Source organism: Aulostomus chinensis, chromosome 10, assembly GCF_037954235.1.
Source record: "Aulostomus chinensis isolate RoL2024-O1b breed Wild chromosome 10, RoL_Achi_v1.0, whole genome shotgun sequence".
Lineage (NCBI taxonomy): Eukaryota > Metazoa > Chordata > Actinopteri > Syngnathiformes > Aulostomidae > Aulostomus > Aulostomus chinensis.
In genome coordinates, this window is record NC_141329.1 from 1,488,160 (window position 1) to 1,512,685 (window position 24,526).

At 43.6% G+C, this 24,526-nt stretch overlaps 1 long non-coding RNA gene across 1 annotated transcript; it reads right to left on the reverse strand.

Moving 5' to 3' along the window:
* Window positions 1-12,139: 12,139 nt before the first annotated feature.
* Window positions 12,140-12,940, reverse strand: LOC147254026 (uncharacterized). The gene is made up of 3 exons (XR_015118015.1): window positions 12,868-12,940; window positions 12,427-12,577; window positions 12,140-12,362 (listed from the first exon to the last, which is right to left on the reverse strand). It is a non-coding gene; the product is annotated as an uncharacterized LOC147254026 (long non-coding RNA).
* Window positions 12,941-24,526: the final 11,586 nt, after the last annotated feature.

Below are 24,526 nucleotides of genomic sequence, written 5' to 3' on the forward strand. Positions count from 1 at the left end.
ATCAGACCTTGGCACTAAACCCTCCAAAGATGTGCAGAAGACACAGCAGACTTGACGCCAACTGTTGGTCTGAGCAAGCAAGAGGGAGTGTTTGCCTTGTGAGGAATGCACACAGCAAGTCCCAGCAAATCATTTGTTCTTTTTGATACATAATCAATGCTCCCTGAGCCGCAGATAAGCCAATGGGTTCCTCCCAAAAGGTCATGAAAGTCATTACAGATCTCAGCGTTTACTGAATTATGAAGCAGAGACATTCTTTTGCAATGAAATAAGTAATGCAGATACCCAATCTTCCACCCACACACACACACACACACACACACACACACACACACTGACACATTTACTGTATACATGTAAACACGCATCGAGTATTTGTGTGGAACCTTGCCTCCAAGGACCTACATCAGTGCCAGCATCTATCTTGTTAAAGGTGAAATGGGCGAAGCAGGCAGCGTGCTGTCAGTTTACCTTTTCTGAAACCATAAATTCAGTACATAAAACTTGCTGGAATAGATCCTCAAAGGGAAAAGCACATTTTCTTTGCAGCCAGTGAGATTATGCTGTGTCAGATAGCAAGATTTAAAGTATCAATAAATGTTCAGAACAAAGCCTTTCTTTCTTGAATTTTGTTTTGGGGTTTTTTTTATTACCAGGATGGAAAGATTAATCTATTTAACATTCACGTGAGTGCAGCAAAGCAAATAAATAAATATGACAGCAAAAGGCATTTAATTTAAAGTCATGTACAGTAAGTAAGTCTTTAATCTTCAGCATGTTTCCTCTTGTGATTTTGAAGCGACAGCTCTTTCCCAAGTTTTACCAATAAAACACAAAAAAATACGACTTAAACTTCCTCTTTCCTTCTTCAAGGTTAAACCAATGTTGCGGCACATCTCGCTTTGTAGAACATATTGGACATTTACTTTGACAGCTTTTATGTGTGAGAACTTTCTCGCTGTGTTACAGTGTAATAGATTACTTGCGGTATGATGTCAGCAGCAGCTTATCATTTGTCCGTGTCCTGCGATCAGTAACCGCATTCAGTTTGAGGGCTGGGGGGGGGGGGGGGGGGGCAGTAATGAGACAATGTAACATTAGGACACCTGTCCTTATTATGGGAATAAAGATGATGTCAAGAAAATAGAATCGATATTCAGATAACAACTATTGATTATTTCAACCACCAGGAGGCGGGTGGTCAGCAGAGACATGGCTCATTGAATGCTGATGCTGTGGCTCACACGCTCTCATTCTCCCCTCATCTCCAGCACTGGAGCAGGGTTCTGTCATGGATGCTGTCTGCCAGCCACCTTTAGAGACTAAGGTGTGATCATTAAATGTAGCTCTTGCAGCACAATTAGATTGAAAGGCGTGGTCAGGGAAAAGAAGATGGAGTGCTAATAGAAGACCCACAGGGCTTCATCTACCACTCGACATTTGTTTTTCTGTCTCTTTCACTGTCTTGCTTTCCCATTCTCTCTCTCTTTCTCTGTCTGTCTACTGCTCGTCCTCAGAGCACAGTGTAATCTCCCATTCCCCTACGGGTGCGGGGAGTAAATCAGCACAGCTGGATCACAAGCATCAATCTCAGCCAGCCCCCAGGATGGGCCACTTGTGAGCCCACAGGGAGGCATTTCCTCTTCTTTCCAAATGAGAGACAAATGTTGCAGGGGGGAAACAGCGTGGCACAGGAGGGGGTGCACATGCAGGGGGTCGAGCAGGCAGGCGATGAAGGTGATGGTGATGGAGGCAAAATTGGGAAGGAATAGAAGAGACAAGGGAGTGAAACAGAAAAAGTCTGCACTCTGAACATGCAGTCAACATTAAAATCACTGAGTGTGTGAAAGCATTTTCCATGTTCCCAGTGCACCGGATTGTCTTGTCTTTAAAAATGTACTTAGATTACTCCGTCAATGAGTGATACATCTTAATGGCAACGGCATTTTTAGAAGAAGAACATGAGATGAGGGGGAAGAAAAAAGAGTGCAGCATGTGCAGGCAACACCAAGTAGCAGAAGCCGTACTGTAACGTGATCGTATCATCGCCCCTGAAGGTACAGTGCATCCGCAACAACTGCATCCCAGTAAAAATAGTCTGAGTGGAGTTTCTCCTTTAAATGTGTGTTGTTGTCAGCAAAGAGCAAATATATGTACACTGGTAGAGGCCATTTTTCTGAATCACGTCATAAACGATTCTGCAGCTGCTTAAAAATAACCATTACCGTTATTGTCACTCTGAGTATTGGGTCGTGTTCTTTGTCGTCGCTGAAACTGAAACCCCACAGAAGAACTTTGCTTTGCAGGTCCTCACAAACAGACATCTTGAGTTTGCAAAGATGTTTTTCCCGCCTGCATTTCATCACTGTGACTCCAGAGTGCAGGGAGCCGGACGTGTATGGAGCTCAAAGCAAGCGGAGGCCAGCAGCTAACAACGTCAAAACCCTTCAAAAACACTGTATGTAAACTGTCCAGGTTATCATCCACATGTGGAATCCACATTGTCCCCATCCAGCTGTGTGTGTTGTAGTCCACAAACACTTTGATGAGAGACTAGAAGGAACAAACTTGAGCCCCTCCAGTTTACATGTGTGATTTTACAAATGCGAGTTAGAAAGAAACCATTCCGAATTTTTTTTTCTTTTTTTGTGATGGTATTAATTCGTAATTTAGTTGCTCAAACTTTTAGGGCAGACATTATATATTATTTTCCATTATGAGATTTGGAAGCTGTGGTCTTATTTCCCAGTTGACCAGTTTCATATATCTTTCATACAGGAGATACAGTAATATAAATAACACAGAAACATTTAAATATGGAGCTGGAAAGTGAGCAAAATAATAACAAAGCAGGTGGTCTCGTCCACATTTCTCTAGCCAATTGAACTTTTTGCTGTAAAAGGGACGTCTTCAAAAAACGCCAAGCAGAATAAGAGAAAGTAGTTGCAGGCTGCAGCATTCATTCTCTGCATGCCAGCTCCAGGAGAACCACACTTACAATGAATTGCACCACAAGACAAATGATGAGAGCAGCTTGGTTCAGGATGGACAGGCTTGAGGATATTACAGTGGTGAACACACATCTGGTGTCCAAAAGTCCTGAATTGGCAGTCAAGAGCTGCTCTCTTTCGTTGATTAAGAGGCTCAGTATTTTATGGAATGTCAACACAAAGTGTAAATCTGCTGGGCGCTGTCATGCTCGGATTGTATGTGTACACTGAGAAGATTTAGTGGTCTACGTTGTGCCACATTTTTCATGTGAGATGCAAGTGTTACAATGCTTTCCATAGAATGTAAAGGTATTGACTGCTGCAGTTTAACTGCTGCAGCATATAGGGCATTTTTCTAGGGAGCAGTTTGAGCCTGAGCCTATTCTATGTGGTTTCAATGCCTGCAGGTGAAATTGATTGTGCACAAGAGTTTTCTTTCTTACTTTCTTTCTTTTATTTTTTCCCTGTTATTTTTTTCTGGCACATTTCTAAAGAGCTTCCACTTTTTATTTATGTGCCTGCAGAAACAGACCCAGATAAAGTGGTAATGATTTATAAATACCTCCAACCCCAGAGTGACAGTATCAATCTAAATTCAATTCTAGAATTAAGCGATAGTCATAGCATTCCAGCTTTCCATTCGAGGATCCTTTTATTCATTGCCTTTTTGAAACTGTCAATGTTTACTCTTTAAATCCCTGAGTTTAGTCTGCAACTGCATTTCCACATAATCCTCCACTAACAATGAGCAAAACACATATTCGCACCAACTGAGCTCATTAAACAAGAAATATGTTTGGCGGACAAAAACACACCCATTGATATTTACACAAAGTGTTACTTTTACATTAAAATATGCGTGGTTGCCTTTTTATAAACCCCACAGTAATGGCGGCGGCTGTGGTCCTCACAATCCCTGGATAGAAAATACAGCCTCTTTCTGATATCAATAGATTTCTTTATTCCACATCAAAGCCTTGGGTTATGCTTGTAACTCACCCAAATGACACTTGTGCAAGGATGTCTGACACTCGTTAGAGGCTTGGGCTCTGCAAAGTCTTTTTTCCTTTGTGAAGGAGCTCATTCTCTGTGGTTTGAAGCTGTCTCAAAAGGGCTGAAGTGCTCCAGCAGCACAGTCACAGGATGTGTTAACAAATCACAGGGAGCATACCTGAATGTGGGAGATTAGACTCCTCAAACCGCAGCAAACTCCCGCATTGTGACAGTTAGCAAACAAGAGGTAAAACCATTACTCTAACAACCACACGGAACAATCTGTGGCCATCATAGAATTGGAAAGTTTCTATCCTGGACTGACCTGGAATAAATAATTCTTAAATGCCATGATGTCATTCATCCCATTTCCATTTTTATCGTCTGCAAATGGTGAAAAGGTGTAAAGGACAATGCAGCTGCTGTCAACAATAAATTCCAGTGGTAACTGTCATTTCTGTTGCTTTGATGAATGCATAATAGGAAAACGTCTCCTAGAATAACAGCTGAGACAATGACTAATGCAGCAAACGCCCAGACATTAGTCACACTAAGTTTTGATGGATGTGTGTTTGCTAAATGTTACCACTGTATCTGCATTAATCCATACGGTTGCCTGATGCCTTGCCTGAATAAAAATTCTCGTCAGGAAGCGTCAGGACCCTCAAAGGAATAACAACAGGCGAGCGAAGGGATCCGCACTGAATTAATCAACTGCTACAACCTGTGAATGGCGTGATCACTTCAGTTAAGAGGGGCATCAGACAAAGTCCATTAAGAAAGAATGTAATTGTTTCTTTTACTTTTTGGGTCATTTCATCTTAATGTTTCAGCTATATCTCAACACAACTCATCCTTCAAAAGCTCTCCATATAACAGTTTCCCAGCGAGATCAAACTCTGCCTGTATGAGTGATATTTACCAGTCACCCAATTATTTTTAGCATGCTGTCAATGTGTGCTACACACCCCCACATACAGGGAGATGGGGTTGTGGAGGGTGTTTGATTGCAGCCTTTATACAGGAACCTTTGCGTCAGATGCAACAGCTGTCAAAGGAGCAGCTCCCTTCATTAGCAGTCCTACCGGAGTGTACCAGCCGCTCTGCGCCAAAAGCCAAGAGTTGTGCTAGAAAATGCTCTAATCTTACAGCAAGGAATGATGGGGAGTGAGAAAGAAATAGAAGATTTGGAAAGGATTTAGGCAGGGAAAAGATTAGAAAACCATATCGGCCTTATCGTGCAGCCTCCACACTTGGGAGTTGAATGAAGCAGCTGTCAAATTTGAAACATACAAAAGCAGTAATCCTACAGTAAACAGAATGCTGGGTTTAAATACAGCAAAATCCAGAGAGACAGAGTGAGGACGGGAGAGAGAAACAGAGAGAGAGAGAGAGAAATTTATCAGTGCGCTCCGTGAGGGTCTTTCAGAGCATGGGCCTGACTGTTACTGCTGATAGAGAAGTGTTGGCCGCATGGGGAGTGGGTGAAAGTGAGAGCACACAAAGACGCTGACAAAGTCTCCCACAAACCATTTGGAGAGTATTGGTGTGTCACTCTGAATATCAGAAAGCTCTGTGGTCAAGTGAAGGAGAGTTCCTCATGGATCAGCAGAGGAGGTGAGGGCAGCACTGTGCACCAGCAGCTGTGACCTCAGAAGATCTGCAGTGTTTTAGCCTGAAATAGCGAGCAAACACAATGCTGTTGGACTGCTGTTGAAAATCTCCATCAGAATCTGGCAGTGAAGAGAAAAGTAGAGGTGGGAATCTCCTCCCATCGCAACACACCTGAAAACAGAGCTCTCATGGCCGTGTGTTGAAAGGAGGCTGGTCATTTAGTTGGATCTCCGAATGTCTGATCTGTACCAGGAGAAACGACCGTCTCAGGAGGAAGCCATGGCCCAGGAGCTCAGGAAACACTCACAAAAGGACAAAGTCATAAATCGCACACTTTTGGTAGAAGATGATGAGGACAAGATCTTTCACTCCGGGCTCGGTACTTGGTCACGTACTTGATGGAATCTGGAGTGTAAATTGTCAGGATGGTGGGGGGTTGGACTCCTCCCTCATGACTCAGGTAGGTTAATTAATAAGTTCGTCACATTCCATCCACAGACGCACGCATGCTCCGTGACTGTGGTGTTTTTATTTCACAGTTTTCTTGTTTTTCTCTGACCACTCCAACCTCTGCCAGCAAAGACAAAATCAGCCATGTCTGTAATTTGTTTTATATATGAATTAATCTCTGACGGTCAATGCTGATGTCAGTTGCCACTATCAGGAAAGACTGATATGTTGTGATATCTGCGGTTTTGCATCCCAAACCCCAGAGTTCTCGAAACATTCACGAGCTGCAGCGGTTTTCAGAACTCCGACTCAGGCTTTGAAAACTCCTGAAAAATGGGGATGCAAAGTTGGTTGGTGTAGTTAAAGCTGCGGTGCATGTAAGATCTTTCAGTGTTTCTCAGCCTCATCACCCAGATAAAATACCAGCAAGCATGCTGGGCCCCATGTACTGAAAGCACACACATTTATAAAGAAGAGTCTCTCTCCCTGCAATTTACTAGTTTTCTAAGTTTTTGGCCTTGAGCACCTTTGTAAAACACTTAAAAGAAGCCTGTGTAAAGATCTAAAGATGTCAGCAGATATTGAGCATGTACTGAAACTCTGAGGAGCTAAAACATGAAGTGTGGAGGAAGAAGTCTATGATGTTAACAGAAAAAAATACTGACAGGATTTCTTGAATGAGATTGCAAAAGTCTGATTAAAAGATATCGTGTAAAATGTGCGTTTTGAATAATTACAGTTTGAACACGTGCGTGTCATTGATGGCTGCAGGCAGCTTTTTTTTGGCAGGAACATTGTAATGCACATATGAGTACGCAGGAGTCTGAATGATAATGTAAGAACAACTTTCCCTGGGCTCAAACCCCCCAATGTATGGACATGGCAGCACCGTTACAATCATTCAATTTCAAACAGATATACAGTACAGTGTAGCACAGAAAAACAGATGTTCTGTCTCCATTGGCCATGATCTACATGCATCATTTGCACTTGCAATTGCATGCATACACTTATTCCATATTCTCTGAAAAGAAAATCTATGTGGAATAAAAGAAGAGCACTATTATCATAGTGAAGCACATTTTCTACTCTCATAGCGCCAAACACCGGGCAGCCTATCAAACCTGGTAGGCTTGATGCTATAGGCTCCATGTTACAGGCAGAATATTCAGCTGTAATCAGAGTTGGTGACCCTTTGAAGAAACAAGCTGTACCTCATGCCTATGGAGGAATTAAAGCATTTTGCTCACAAAACCCAATCTGAATTTTCTCTGTATGTGTACAGAAATGCCTCCAAACCACTGATTTGCAAGACGTATTTGTGGGACTAATGGGGCTGTAGCCCAGCTGTGTCAAAACAGCCCCCAGAAAAGCTGCTGTATGCGTGTGTCCGTGTGTGTGAGTGTGTCCATGTCCGTGTCTGTGTGTGTGTGTGTGTGTGTGTGTGTGTTCATGATTACTGAACAGGTCATTTATATATGCATATTCAGCAGTGTGTTTGATACCCCTTTCGACTTCTTTGGCCGCTCGCTTTTAAAGCAGCCTTATACTGCTTGGTATGCAACCCACACAGGCTCTCCTTCAGGGCATCATCAGTGGAGGCTGGAGTCTGATGAGGAAAAAGAGAGGGTGAAGAGAGAGCGAGAGAGAGCGGGAGGGAGGGAGAGGGAGAGAGAGAGAGAAATAAAATGAAAGGGATTTTTTTTTTTTGCACAGTGCACCAGAGAAGGCACAACATTTCCAAAAGGCATCCATGTTTTGACCAGAGAGTTTTGATTTGATGAACTGTAGCTCAAAGGCTCCTGCTCCTTGGCCTCCCATCATACCCACTCAGCCATCGATCGCAAAGCAACTTCTGCCACCAAACTTTCTGACAAGTCAGACTGGTAAACACCATGTTTCTGTGTCTTCTAAAACCTCACCACAGTAAGCTTGCACACAGAAACTAAAATGAGTACTCGGGTTGCCTTTATCCTTCCTAACGTCTCCCCATATCTCCTTTGGGAAATGAAGCAAGTTGATTTGCCATTCCTGAGCCAGAGCCTTAATTACGTACTAAGTCATGCCTGGCACAGAATTCTCATCTCCTTCTGCCATATTTGGCCGACACCGTGTGTTCTGCTGCAGACTGAGGATTGGACGCAGCGTGGGTGCAGTTTGGACTTGGCCCTTGATGGTTTCTCTCTCCCATCAACCCTGATGAGAGGAATTTGAGGTCATCCTGGTGCCTGTTGGCTGTTCCTGCAAAGCACATATATCCATACAGTAAAGACCAGCTTTAAAGCCAATGCATATATAATGACATACTGAACTAATAAAGTGAGTCAATCTGTTTTGTAAATCCCACTTGTGCTATTCTAGAATTAAAGGAGAATTAGAGTTGTGCAATGAACGAAGAAAAAAACAAGGAGGAGGAAAAACTTGATTGCCTCCCATTGCCGTAAGCTCTCCAAAAAAATCCTTTCTTTCTCTCTTCCCCTCTTATTGGTAGCTTATTAGACATGTCTGTGCCATACAAAGTTATTGTGCTGGGAGTGTTTTCAGGGCTCAAATCCCAGCAAAGCCTGTAATAATCTGTCAGTTGAGGGAGATGCCTCCGCAGACAAGGGCTTCCTAATCCACATAGATCAATAGGAGACTGGCTGGCTGGCGCTCCAGCCTCCTGCACCACTGTCCACCCAGGGTCAGACGCTTCCTTTATGGCTTGTGTCCCCCCTCTGCCACCAATCATTTTTCTCAAAGTCCCAGCAGGCCATCATGAGGTTAATGAGAGGGATAATGGAGGCATATTAGAGTCGATATCTGACCTTTGGATATGGGTCAGTGAGCGCAAAAGGAGAAGCCGTGCACACCATAGCCAATCAGCACGACAAGAGTGAATAGGTCCTTTATGAAACACAGACTTTCCAATTAGCCTGCATGCTTCAACACGCATGTGCACACTGAACCTGCTTGTCAAAACACTGGCCGTGTTGTACAAGGCACAGATATTTGAGAATTGAAGGAACAGTGGTCAGGGATAGTTTCACTGTAGTGGAACATCATGAGTTTGTTTTCACTGGTGGTATAATGACCTAGAATTGGGAATTTTGTTTTCATCAGTTCTGGAAAGAACCTGTTCTATCAACAAGAGGATCAGGTTCTCCTCTGGAAGAACACCAGGACAAACCTTCATATTTTGTTGTTCACATCAGTGGATCAGCTGAATCTGGCAGGATTTATGAGTTCACACAAATGATGCGCAAGAGTAGCAAAGTGATAACAATACGAGAGATCAGAAATCAGAGAATTAGAGAGAAGAGGAAATGCAAGCCTCCTCTTATCGGCAGTGTGAGGTTGAAGGACAGTGGCCAGGCTGAGAGCGTTCAACTCAAATGTACAGCAGACGCGCTGTCCTTGATCAACTAAGAACTCCATTTCGAAAAACAGAAGTTGTTTTTTTTAGCTGCTTTGCTTGAAATCTTGCAGACAGACCTGATCTGTATCAGGAAGCACTTGTTTTGTTTCAGTTGCTATTAAACCCCAGCAAAATGTGAACTGGAAGCAGCAGTTGTGCAGTTAAAACTTAGTGATGTGTGTGTGCATCTCTGGATGCGTGGATGAGTGTTTGGACTTGAACAGGTAGAAAAACTGCACTCTTCTGTCTGATGAGGAACCCCCCCCCCCCCCCCCAACAGATATGGTCAGGTTTTTTGACGAGTCGCAGGACCGACAGGTTTGCATCAGTGTGAAATTTGGATGAGCAATTAAATGTCTCATCCTCCTCTCTCAAACGAAAGTGCTTGTGCTCTCTCTCTGGCTTTCTCTTTCCATGCTCTGAAAAACAAAATCTTTCCGCCTGCCCGTCCACCTTCATTTCCTTCATCTTGAGGGCAGACCAGAGATGCTTTGAGGGACGGACTTCAAGAACAGTGAATGATTTGATTCATTAGATTGGTAGAGAGTACTGCTAGATCATGAAGTCAGACAACAGGCTGCCATCTCTGGAACTGGGCACCATCGCTGCTTGGTCCCTGCTGCTGCGATCTCCAGGGAAGTCCAAGCCAATCATAGCTCTAATGAGGGGGACAGAAGTGAGGAGCAGTGCCGTTTTATTGTCCCTTCAGGCTGGTTAGCCTGCTTTATGAATACGCTGCTTGGTGAGGGAAGACGCATGTCAAGTGCTCACCATGCTGTGTGCAATAAAAAAATCCAAGCCTCGTGATACAACTCAGATAATACTCTTGGGAGAGTGATGGAAATACTCAGATGAGACTGAGGTTATAACCGTTGTAGCGTTTTAACATTTTTATCTTTTAAGTTTCTATTGTTTCAGATGTTTTATTGATGAGAATTAACACAGTAGCAACACAGAACAGAAGCTTTCTGTCAGTTTCCAGAAAAATGCATTAAAAACATAAAAGATAACAAGGAGGCTTTATGGTGTTGCCTGCTGATTGCATGCACACGTGTCCATTGTTTTTTGATGTTTGTGTTGTTTTTATTCTGCTTTCATTCACTTTGATCTTTTTGTTTTGTTCTGGTCTGTTTGCAGCACTTTGAGTTGCCATATGAGCGAACATGTGCATATAAATTCAGTTGTTTCGCCTCATCTTGCCTATCGCTCGCCGCTCATAAATACTAACCATGGAACATGCATGTAGCCAACCGCAGTTGCAGGAAAAAGAAGGAGTCCTTTGTGTTGGGCTATCCCATCGATGGATGTGCCATTGTTGGAGTTGACCTCAGAAACCGTCAGCATTCCTGCCACCAGTAGGAGGTGCTGTGGTTCAAACTTCACACTTATAATCATCGCTGATGTTTTCTCGTCTTTTGTTTGTCAGTCAGCAATATTACAAAAACAAACAAACAAGAAGAGCCAATTTCCACCAAACTTGGTAGGAGGATGCAGGAGGAGCCATCGGACTTCGGGCAGATTCGTCATTTCACCTACGAGGTGATGAGCTACTGTGAAGCGTCACCTAGTGGTTACAGGAAGTACGTCTGATGGAATGAAATCAAGACGCTGTGCTGTCTTCACCTGGTGTACAGCAACCTGTATAGTAAGTGCATTTTCTCTAGCGCCCCCTGGTGCTGCATTCGTCCGCCCCTTTGTGTAAAATCTGAATGTTGTCAGGTTTCACCTCCCTCTCACTCCACGGAGCACACAAACAGACCGCAGCTTTAATCAGGGCCCGAGCCGAAGGAGCCTGGGGCCAAAGGTTTGCTGTGCTCTCGAGTCTAAAATCAGCGCAGCTCACAGTCGATGTAACTTTAAGGACCAGTAGAGTTACACTTGTAATGAATGAAAGAAAAACACAAGGTTTAACAGAGGTCCTTCACCTGAGTCTGTCTCTGTCTGGCATGGCAGGTCATAGTACTGAGTGGATATGAATTGTCTCTGTGATGAGACGCGTGACCTCAGAATTCAGTGTCTCTACTCCTGGGAGGGAGCTCACAATGAAAATAGGAGTGAAGTCGAGCTGCATCTCGCCTTGAGCGCATTTACACGGAATCAGCTCACCCTGAGGACAAACCTCGGCAGCCTCTTGGCTGCTCACCAACAGTGCTGTACATTCGTGTGTGTACCTGTTTCCCAGGAAACTCTATAATTTGCAACACAGTTGGAGGGACCACTGGGTGATTTTAAAGCCCACCCTTCAATTACTCCTTTTGGCAAGTCCATGTTTTATTCCTGAGAGGTGAATTTATGATTTGTGGCTCCAGGCTATGGATTTCATATGCAAGCCTTGCTGCTGATTATTTTGGAATAATCACTCCATTACATGAACATGTCTCCAAGGCATGGTATGTCTAGCGTGTTTCCTCAAAATAAATATTATTTTCTCAAAGCAATAGATGTTCCTCTGTGGGTAAAATATGTATTTCCTCTTAGCATTGAAGAAAACTACTGTATATGAATGATAGGGTTAAAAAGGAAATGCTGGACATAATTCTAACCCACAAGGGTGTGATTTTTTGTTATGTTGCAGCTATGGATCATTTCCCATTATTTTCAACTCCTGTAAACAACTACAAAGAAATGATTTAAGTATATTTTTAATGTAAAGAAGCAGTGAAATCTCTCATCTTTAATAACGATTTACTTCAGAAGCCAGCATGCATTGCCACTGTTTTCTTATTGTCAAGAGGAACACACAGAAGTAAAATTTAAATATTACAGTTGTTTCAAGTGTGCGAGTTGGAAGTTCAGTGTGTTATGCGCTCCTCTCAACATATAAAAACACACAAGAAAGCAGTCATCTTCAATGAGCAGCATAGCACAGCAGAGCGACACCATTTCTTCTGTTTCAGCAGGCATCATCCCATTGCAACCTATCGAGAGCGACAATTTAACCCCTCCTTATCTTTTCTTTTCTCAGCGATTTAAGTTATTTACCCAGTTTATGAGAGTCTTGTTTTATGAATGACGACATGTTGGAGTTTGGCAGAATTGACCTGATCAGACCAGAGTATTCAACCCTCAGGGTCTGACCAGCCAAGGTCAGGGCTCCACGTTGGCTGCAGCGCGCCACAGACAAGTTAAATCTCTGCAAAAAAGTAAAACGGTGCTGGAATTACAATCACATAATCTCTAGTCTAAAAAGTTATGGAGGAGTAACTCAGAATCTGACTTGGAAACAACCAGAATTACCACAGGTGCTGCTCAGAGATCATGTGTTCTTTAGTGTCTGTTAGGGTTTGTAGACTGAACCCAATAGCACAACACAAGACAACAGATGAGACTGCCTAACTGGCGAGGGTTTAATCCTTCAGTGTTCCTTTAAGGAACAAAAACTCAAAACTGTTCCTTTGGGGTCTGAACTCAAACAGCACGAACCAAATCAGGGGATCCACACTGAGGAACAAGATAGGGCAGCGAAGACTGAGGGAACTAGTCTGCGTTCTTCAGGACAAACTCGCATCTGAGGACTGGGAGGCCAACAAATTTAAACTAGCCAGAGGGAGCTGATTAGATGCAGGTGAGTAACGAGCGGATGAGCTGCAGGTGTGTCATGACGTGCGCTTCACCCGCCCTTGTTGCCGGTTACGCAAGTCCGCAGCGGCGCGCTCAGATGTCTCAGGGAAAGCAACGTGCCCACGCAGGGGGGGCCAAACGGCAGACCGAGCTGCAGCAGTGTCCGAGTAAAACCATTTTGTTTTCTACATGCGTCCCATTTCTCTGGTGAAGTAAAAAACTAAAACAGTAGCCAGGAGGCTGTCATGTTGCAACTAAAGACAAATTAAGTGCGACTGTCTTTACGGAGCAGCAGAAAGAAATGTATTCATAAATAAAACTTATCCCTCATTCACTCCAGCTTTACCCCTCGTCCAAAGTCAGATGATGAATTGGCTGAGTGTGAGCCTGCAAAGGGAACAGTATTGTTCATGGATGATCAACCATCGCAGAAACGTCCGGGGAAATGATGTGTTAGCACATCCTCCGGAGATGAGTCACCCTGATGCCTTCTGACAGGCCTCATTCCACTAGTGAGAAAGGCTAACCAGGAGGGCAGGTTTGCCCCAAACAAATGCTGCAGGGCAGCCTCCATCTGGGCCAAATGAGACCAAGGGAAGTGAGGATAAAAATAACCAACAGGGAAGGTATGGGTGAAACACAAGGAGAGGATGAGATGAAGCACGCATCCACAGTCACAGGCTGCCACTCAGGCGGAACTGTGCAGCCCTCAGATGGGCAAACAAGCTGGATTGATTGGTGGGGTTGCTGCAACACTGCTGACCGAGCAATCCTACCACATCCTCTATAGGAGCAAAATACATTTCATTTATATTTTTCCTCCTCCTAGTTTTTTGGCACCCAACTTGTCAAGATGTTAACCTTGTTTGGAAAGGTGAGCATCTATTTTTTCAGCAATATATGTTTGAAATATTCAGTATTTTTTTCTGTATTTGTTCCCTTTTGAAAGATGTTGTAGGAATATTCAGAGACTAGACTGGGGAACATCACTCCCAGGGTGGGGAAGATGTGAAAACTCACATCCTTCTTCCGTCAAACAATGGTACTTTCTTAGCGGAAAGAAAGACACTTGTCATGGTGGTTAGACTGTTGCCTCCCTGGTCCATGCATGACCCCCCTATGGCTGTGAGGATCCCCCCCAATCACAGAAATGCAGGTCAAAACTGCTGTCAGTGCACCAGACTAAGGCAGTAAAGACCTGCAGCTGCTTCTGAGGTGATTAAATGCAGAGGATGAATTTTCTTGTAATCTGTATGATGACACTAAAGACGTTCTTCTCCTGAAGACATTATACTCAATAACCCCCCATGAAAAATGGACTTACAGGAACTTGCTGTACTCCCCATTTTTCTCAGGAGATACTGGAGAGGAAAGTCCTCCTCCTCAAAAAGGGATTCTGTGTCACTCCTCATTTGTTATAGGCCTTTGTCACTGAACTCCTCACACATCGAGGAAGTATGGAGCCTCCACTCGCCTCAGTTGGCGGCAGCTCTCTGTTTCCTTCAGAAATAGCCGTGTCTAGTTTGTTTTATATTTCTGAGAGAATACTGCTCAAATGAATACATAATCCTGACAGTAAAACCTATTCAAAATTGTATTGCAAATCTTAATCCTCTGAAATGAATATACATTTGACTCTTTTGCTGTTCATTTTTCATCCTTTCAGTCAGCTCAGACAACATCACCATCTTGGATGGACATATGAATGGCGTTTTCATAAAGAAAGCGTTAATAAGTAATCTGTCATTGCAGAGGGATCAAAGACAGTCTCGTTATTATGGACGTCTTTGTTGGTGGTTAAAATATTGCCTCTCAAAGTGTTCAGTCTCATCGTGTCAGCTGAAATGTTGCAGGAATGAAATATTGTATTCTTTCTTGGAAAGAGTAATGAGTAGTACATAAGTTATGAGGACAGAAAAACAACTGATTAAAACACATGATTTTGATTATTATTCTAAATCCAGAAGTCTGTGTGTGTGTGTGTGTGTGTGTGGGGGGGGGGGGTTAATAGATCTGATAGAGACTCAACAACATCTTTACAGAATTGATTTCTTTTGTTCCGCAGATCTTAATGTGCTAATCGTGATGACAGTTGTGCTTTTGTGTCTCTAGTTCTGCTAAACCAAATGCCCCCCGTTCTCATCTCACCAGATTTAAGGAACATCAGACAGAAAACTCTTCTGAAGACCTGCTCTCTGCTGTCACGCTTCATTGTGGAGAGATATCTGCCCATTTCCTTGAAGAAAAAAAGGAGAAGTTCACGGCTCAGTTGAAGTGTGTGGCCCGGTGCCTCCAGCCTGGCATTAACCCCACACGACTCTCTTTGGCCAAGACTTTCTGCCGTGTTTTTCCTTTCAATGATGGTTCGTGGGACTTGGATGGAGGGGTTGGGGGTTGGCTGGGGATGAACTGACAGGTTATTACGGGCTTTATGGGGGATTAGTCCATAAAAGCCCTGTGGCCAGCACGGCCTGAACCCCGGCAAATAATTTAAAATAATCTCTGTAAAAATGGAAAGACGACAGACAGGCAGACTGCGACGGAGCGAGAGATATCCCAAAAAAATCTTCCTCAATCTGTCCTAATTTTGTTGTTTCTGACTTTCTTTTTTTTTTTATTCTGAAAAACCGTGCCTTGGGATATGTCAGCTGGAATGAGATTAAACTCCCACAGTATAGAGACGGGAAACCGGAGTGGAACACATCTAAAATGCTTAGAGCTCCTGTTTAGAAAAGCTGGGTTCTTTCCTCCGGTTCAATAGATGAGAATCTGACTCATGTGGGCTGTTGCATAAGCAGGTGCAATTTTTATCAGGGACCTAGTTTGGTTGAAGAACTCTGCTCTGCTGGATTGTGAATAAGTTATGTAATAAGTGATGTCTCTGAGACATAATCATGTTCTCTCCTCCAACTGATGTATGGTTGGCGCTGGTCTTGCAGGGCCTTGGAATGGTGGAAGAAGGCAAACTAAGCAAAAGCGTAAAATAGAAAGTGCAGTGCTGAATAGAACACAATATGGGCCTTGAACTGGCAAATACATTTGTATTCCCACTGAACACAAACTGGAATTAATTTGGGAAAGACAGAGACAATGAGAAAAAAATGGTCAAAATGGGCTGTCGGCCCAGCCAAGCCAGTCTCCAGTAACACTGCAGGGGTGATAAAGTAGTCAGGTTTCTACCAATGCATTTTGAAGTATCACATGAGAAAACTGATATTTGGAGCAACCCCATTTTTTGCAAAAATGTTTGTGTTTTATGAAGTGTTTTTTTTTTCCCTTTTGATAAAAGAGTAAATGCACAAAACCGGAGATTAAAAAAGCACAGTAATTTGAGAGCTCTGATGTAGGTGACGGACCACTGTTGTCTTTGCATATTCCCCAACTTTTCGTCTGACAGCAGCCTGACCAGCACCAGCTGGAACTGGAACAACTTCACCAGCTGAAGACAGTTTTTGCTGATGGACAGCGCTTCTCCTTCTTCTGTTTGACGGCCACAACCACGCACAACGCGGCCCGCACCACCGGGCTCTGCCGGTACTATGGTGCCTTTTTAATTTGCTCTAATCCACTTAATACACATCAGGCGTGCACATCACTTCCTTTTTTTGGAATGTTATTTCCACAAGTTGTCTCGAGGTCACGCCACAGTTAAATGGAAACATGAAAAGTGTCAGTCGCTATGAAGAAACTGCAGCGGTCTGGAAACACACAGCAAGAAGACGACAAGTGACTGAGACATACGAGGCGTCCATTCGACAAAATGAAGTCATACATTGAGAGCAAAAAGAGATCCTCTTTACAGTTTGTTGTCACGCCTCACACAGAAGAAATGAACGTATAGAAAGGTTCTCGGGCTCCAAGCAACATGCATCTCTCTTAGTCTTTTGGGTTGAAAGGAGGGCAGATGAATATGAGAGCACACGTTACAAGACGTCCCATCTTCCCTGCTCGCTCGTCATGCTTGAATACTTCTCACCGCGTCCACGAGGCTGCGCTTAACCCATCGCTATCTCTTCATTGCTGCATTAACGTTACCATACCAATTTATTTTTTTAAAAGGCAACACAATGGTTGAATTTCCAACTTTGCTGGAGAAAACCACTGTTGCTGAACTGTGTTAGAAAGCTGTCGTGGTGTATGATCCTAATTATGTTTTACATCTAATGAGTCGAATATAAATTCCATTAAATATAGAGGATTGTTTTATAAGGCCATATATAGTATAGGCAGTATAATATTGAATTAACACTATACAATAAACAATGGCCTTCAAATTAAACGGTGACAATTCTGTCTGATATAACTTCCCTTATCATTTATTCAGTGCTTTAATCAGCGATTATTGCAAATCACATTCATATTTACAGCTGTCGTGCTATTATTAGCTCATATGATTCCCTTCATAAGGCCCGTGATGTACTTTTATGAGGAACAATCCTGGACAATCTGCGTTCCAATTATGAATCTCACAGAGAACCCAGACAGACGGATGAAGCTTAATTAAATGTCCTTGAAGTGAGCGTCTCTTTACAGGTATGCATCATTATTACAACTCATTAATCTTGATCACAAACTTGCGATAAGGCTGTTCATTAATGAGTGCAAAATTCATTCGAGCAGCTAATTTCAGAGACAGTGAGCGTCAGGGTCCTCAGACCACCAGCTCATCACAATGCAGCTTTTAAAATGGCATCACTCTCCATCGGGACTGGAGGGTTTGGCTGAAGGACGCGGCTGTACCTGAAATGACCTCAGAGCCTCTGCACACCTCAATGTTTTAGTCATTTACCATCCAGGTTTAGATCAAAATGGTGGCATGCAGCACAACAAAGAATTCAAAGACTATGAAATCACATCCTTAACTCTTAATGTGTCACTTGCCACAAAATACTGGCTGAATAAACTCACAAGCACGTAAGGCAATCCTCCATCGCAGCCGTTGAGGAGAAGTGAAGTCGATGCTCCTGATATTCACAACTAACAGAGATCGGAGGGATAGAGAAGCGGGAAACGGCTTCTTCCCAAAGTAACACTTTCATTTTGAGGTGCTAAGATACACATTAAACTTGTTCAGTCAAAAAAAAAACAACATTATCCCAAACTGTAAAATGTAATACTTGTATATCTTCAATATTTATGATGTGAATATGAAATATTTATCAAATTGACACCTTCCAAGTGGCTGAATCTCCTCATGGTTCCTTAAATAAAACACTTCAAATGACCAAAGATTGTGTTATTTTTATCCTGAACAATTAACCTGTGTATTACCCCACATGGGAGGAGCCTGAGTCTGGCCCCTCAAACCCAAACGGCTTCATCTCGAGTCCGGATCAGGTACAGAGGCTCTGAGCCTTCTGTCAGTCTTCTCATTCGCATGATATATTAAATGTATTTTTTCATCTTGCCTTTCCAGTCACACTATTAATCTTCTGATCACTATCCTTTTTTTAATCTATGTATTTGTTGGGTATGAGTGTGTGAACATATTTGTGCATTTGAATGATACACCCATCCATCCATCCACCCATCCATCCATCCACCCATCCATCCATCCACCCATCCATCCATCCATCCCTCCCTCCATCATCTGTCCATCCCTCCATCCCTCCAACCCTCCATGTTCCCCCTCTCCTCCTGTTCAGGGTGGTGGGGGTGGAGCCTATCCCAGCAGCCTTCCCCCTGGACAGGTCCCCAGTCCATGGCAGGGCCAACACATAGAGACAGACAACCATTGGCTCTCCCAGCCACGCCTACGGTCAATTTAGAGTCTGGATTAACCTGGTCCCTCTTGATGTCTTTGGACTGTGGAGGAAGCTGGAGTACCAGAGAGAACCCAGCAGGAACAGGGAGAACATGGAGACTCACCCAGAAAGACCCCGTGCTGCAGCCGGGGCTCCACCCACCACCTTCTTGCTGGGGGGCCGCGGTGAGGACCACTGCTCCACCCACAACCTTCTTGATGGGGGCCACAGGGAGGACCACTGCTCCACTGGGCCGCCATGAATGATACAGTGATTCATAATATTGACATATGAAATTTGGGGTGTTTCCATTGCATGTCTGTTGTTGATTTGTTTTTTGTTTGTATTAATTGCATCAACATACATTACTGATCATGATAATGCTGCTTTCAGGGACAGAAGGCTAACTTGGAATTCTTCAAACGAAATTGAACAGGATATTCATGGAAGAGGAAGCCAAGAAAAGAAAAATCAGACTCTTCTTAGGTGACCCCTGCAGAACCTTTTAACAAGGCAGAGAGTCCAGACCAGAGGTTACAGCGGTGATGTGGGATCAGTCATGAAGGAAGTCACTGAGGAACCGAGTTCCCCTTCATATGCAAGTTTTCACTCTTAGTCACTGAAAGGCTGCTGTCATTCCTCAGATTAATAGATGTGAATTAATAACAGCCTGTCCACTCGCAGCAGAAGCAGCTGCTGCTCAGTCAAACTGCATAATGCTGCTTTAATGTTTCCCTCATGCAATATTGTACAACATATGCGGTCCTGAGGAACACCAGCAAAAACACCTCCATTGACAGAATTCCAACACTAGAACTGTCATGTTAAATACATGTAACTCTGCGGGAGTCAAATCTTTGGTGGGTCACATGCCATGTCATCACAAATCACAAGTCTCCAGCCGACTTCCATCAGTCATTGACTGAATTATGGGATGGTTGGAATAAAAAGAAAGATCATTTAAAGCTTTAACCCCATCAGGTTTTGATCCCTCACAGAAACTGCTGTGAAGCACTGTGCTGAACATTCCTGGTACACCTGGTTGGTAGCGCGTCCATCAAGGTTTAGGTATCATGTGATGCAGTGGATAATCGGCTGGATGTGAGATTCGTGCAGGACGAGTGTCCAACGGGTGCTACAGCGGCAACGTTCCACAGGGTGACTGGAATCAAACTGACATCTGTGAGCCGTCATTTCATTTGACGAGGAAGATTCAACCGCCAACCACCAGCTGACATTCCAACGGTAGGTAAGAGGAAGAATGAAAGAAGGAGGACACTTTATTCATCCCACACTGGGGAAATTGACATCGTTACAGAGGAAAGGAAAAATTAATAAGATAAAAATATTTATGAAATAAGAAAAACAAAGACAAAACAAATAACATGGATTCAAGGGTGCAGCGTATTTATATGCTGTATCATAATAATTTATTACAAATGATTCAGTCTTCAGAAAAGTCTTATTTTCCTTGGCAATCGCTGTATTTCCACTTTCCAATTCATTTTTTGTTTTGTTTACAGCAGCCTTTCCCTTTGACTGGAAACTGAAAATATCTCTCCTTGTGGCTGCTGAGTGACTGACGGGGTTATCAAAGAAACATAAAAACAGCTACCTGGAGGAACAATGCCAGGGCTTTTTGAAAGGTTTCTGCAGGTGAAGCCTGATGTCCATGACATTCCTGAAACAGAACAAAGCCATTGACAAACCTTTCAGACACAGTGGCAAGAAACAGGTGACATTTCTGAGCAATTTCCTGCTCTTGGGCCAAGTTCATGCATCACAATCCAGATCTGAGAGGCAGCCTGAGGCAATGGGCCACCTCTATTGGCCTTCAAATCAATAAATAAATAAATACAAATCACCCACAAAGTTGTCTGCTGAAAATACAGTGATGGTGACAGAAACTCACCTGCATCAACCCTCAGTGTGAAGAGATACTTAGCAGCATTTAGCCTCATTGACAGTGATCGAAGACTGAATGTATTTTGTTATTTGAGATAGTTCCTCAATGCAGCGTGGCTCAGAGGTAGCATAGCCATCTAGCAACCCAAGAGTCGCTGGTTCCATCCTCACTTCCCCCAGTGACCATGTCCAAGTGTCCTTGAGCAAGATACTGAACCCCTAACTGCTCCTGATGGCCCTGTGACGGACCGGTGACTCGTCCAGGGTGAACCTCGCCTCTCACCCAATGCCAGCTAGGCTCCACCCCCCTTATCGGTATAGAAGATGAATGGATAGAAGGATGGATGGATGTATGGATGGATGGATGGAGTTTGTTGTTCATTACTGGCAACTCTGTTGACAGGGCCAAGGTGCAGGAGGCAGGTGTTTAGAGAACAAAGTCATCACAAACTTCTGTCCATTGAACTTCTAGGACTCATTTTAATGAAAAGTTGCAATGTAAACAAAGTTTTTGCGCAACCTTTGGTGAGCTCAGACGGCGGATTCTGTCCGTCTTCATCATAAATCGTTACAAGTAGTTTCAGAATCACGGCGCCACCAGTGTTTATCCTTCACTTTATCCTTTGGACTGAAGATTAGGCTCAGTCCTAGCTTCTTAAATGAGAGCAAACAGAGGGACCCTGTCCATGTCCCTCTGCATCACAGTTGTTATCTGTGATTAGGGTGTGCACATGAACTCCATTGACATCTGTGAATTCTGACCATTATCTTTTAATTAGTCCAGTGAATCAGAGCTGTCCCTTGATGGCTGCCTGGGACTGGGATGAGCCTGTGATGGATGTGAGACAGCATTGCCACACAAACTAGGTGCTAAAATGACTTGACAATGAATGGAGGCAAACGTGATGGCTGGACACTGAATCATGTCTTATTACCTTTCAGTTTAATCTTGTTCAGCCCTCCTTCAATTTAGGGGATAATGACATGATTCCGATCCACCACATTACACCCTCATAAATGTGAGGACCAAGTGTAGCAGGGTAAATTTGTCAGACTAAGCCAAACTTAGACATTAGAACCTCTATTCATCAGTGCTCTGAATGTGCTTGTGATTGACAGGCTGAAAGTGGGTTTTATTTGGGTAGCTGAATAGGTTTTTTTTGTTTTTTTTTACATTTTTTATCACTATTTTTTTAGTAATTGCTCTGATTTCTCTATGGTGCAGTTTCAACTGCAGTCAACAGCTTGGAAATCCATGGAAACACAGGCAACCACTGGGGCATTCACTGACATCTAAGCCCTTTTTTAAAGAAAAATAAATATATTAATTAAAAGGAATGAGTGAAAGATGGAGGCATATCACAGCTCCTAAAGGTCAGTATATAGGTGAGTCAAGAACTGGGATCAACCATTCTAGAGCAAATCAAAATCTCTCAATATGTGTCAGTGCAGCAGCTCCTCCTCACCAGCAGCCCAGCGTCGCAGTTGGCAGGTGAAAAGGAGGAGGAATGGGATTTGGCTACATGTTGCTATCAAGTCTGAACCATGACCTGAGACTCAAGCGGTCGTCCTGTTCGAGCAGCAGGAAGAAACCGTCAGCTAGCGGCTATTCATTTCCAGCAATCAATGCAGGTGCCAGTCAGTGTTTTTAAGGAGGGACAACAGGGAACACAGAGTCAGTAAATGAAGTCACAATACACCTGCACGTGTGGGGTGAAAAATCTACATGAGGTTGTGTTTTCTGTAAATGAGGAGAGATGTAAGAGTCACACACGGGAGCTCTTCTTGCAGCTCTGCAATAAAATAGCTCACATCAGTCAGATGTGGAATCACACATTCATTTCAAAGGTAGCATGAGACCACCAGTCCCTCCCTGGAGAAAAAAGACAACAATTCAAGTTGATATGCATCCATGTGGTATGAGTTCTGTCCACTATGCCATCATGAAATTGTGAAACTGGTGGACAGTTTTACTGAGTATTCCTCGATGCTCCTTCAACACCATGGGCAACTCACCACACAGCACTGAGAAACACTTAATCTCTATTTGTAATGTCATGACGCTCATTTACTTGCATGTGTGGATAATAAAAAGGTGCAACGAACCCAGGTACACCTCTATCTGGACTGTATGCGTGCTCCCAGCTGCCACACGGATCTATTTTGAGCGATGACAGGGTCCATGTGGAATTGAGGAGCTGTTGTTTTGTCTGGGTAGTGTTTTCCTGTCAGGGCTCTGTGGCGGAGCTGCACCACTGCGTCCTCCACAGAGCAGAGGCCTGTGGCAGGTGCATGAGTTGACACATTGTAACATGTGTGAGTCAATTCTTGCATATTATCCAGGGCCCCTAGGGAGGGTGGGGCCCACCTCAGTAGAAACATCCCCTACAACTACACACCCTGATTTCCATAGCTGAGGGAAATGAACAGCAGTGCCCTGAAGAGAAGACAATCGGTCATCAAAATCTTTCATTGGGATTCAGACTTAAAAATGTTCCATTTTCTGATAAAGTTACCCTCTTTTCTGTTGCCCTCAAAACAGGAAGCACCTCGATTGCTTATCTGACCTTTCACACTGACCAACTCTTCCAGATGTGATGGCGTTTACTATTCCCGCAACAGCACCACTTAAATTCTGTAATCCTCTGCTCCAGAATCGCTCTGTAATGGCATTCTCACAGTATATAAAGCACTCAGTTAACACGGAATCACACTGAACTATCTGTAAGTTGTCACTAAAAATAAAGTATTTTGAACTCCAGTGGCCTGTTGAAAAGGTCTAAGGTCAAATTTGATTTGGCTTATGGAACAAGGTGCAGGTTAGGAGTCTTAGTCTGGTGACTCCCGTCTCTGTGGCAGGTGTCCTGTGGCTCATGTGATTGTGGCTGACAGCTTCTGCTCTGTGTTGGACACAACAGTCGGCAGCTTGGGAGCCTTCTTTGCCCTCAGCACTTGTGATACGAGTATGCTTTGTGAAGCAGATCTATGCTGAGGGCAAAAGGAAAGAAACTGTTTTTCAAAAGGAAGTTGAAAAAGTTTTGTTTTTGACGTCTGACCAGGACAAAAAATAACGTTAAATCCCAGAACAAAGTAAATTAAAAAATAATGAAGTCTCTTAGCAATGTTTTTCTAATTAAGGCACTGATTCACTGCTGATGCTTTGGAATCACTCAGCAGGCGCGACTACAACGCTGCAGGTTTTGAGTGAATCCATTTCACACCAGCTTTACTCTTTAAACTAAGCTTTACAGTCCAGGATCAACCTCACATCTTTAAACACCCACATACTGAACATTTGCTTACAGTCTTCAAAACATCAGGAACCGTCACTACAAAAGAGCAGCAGTCAGTCGATTTCTCAGCCACAGTTATTCCATGAGCACAAAGAGTTGGACAAGGAGCGCTCGATCAGAAAGCCACAAATCTAATGACCTGATCAACCCACGAGCAAGAAAGAGAGAGACAGACAGAGGTTCCAGGCTGAGGGCCCTGGTCTCTGTTCTAGGAGCAAGAAGGTACATGAGACAAACTTTCTGAGTTGGAGCAGTTGCCGTCTTGAGCTGCTGCAGGGGTTATAGCCAAAGACCGTATGGTCAACCACTGCATTTACGATTTGTTCTTCACCCTGGCACCCCTGGACCAGAGCGACTGTGGCGACATCCTTTGGTTTACCAGGAGATAGTAGTGGGGAGACTTGGATTCAACTGGTTTGTAAGCTGGTGCGATGTTCCTTTTCGGTCCCTGGGCTTTAAGTGTCGTGTTGGGTGTTTTAGCCATCTTGACTCTTTGCAGCGGAGCTGGTACCGTTTATTTGGCCGTGGTGGCGCTGGAGAGGAGCCAGCGATGGACCTGGCGGAGGTTTAACTGTGATG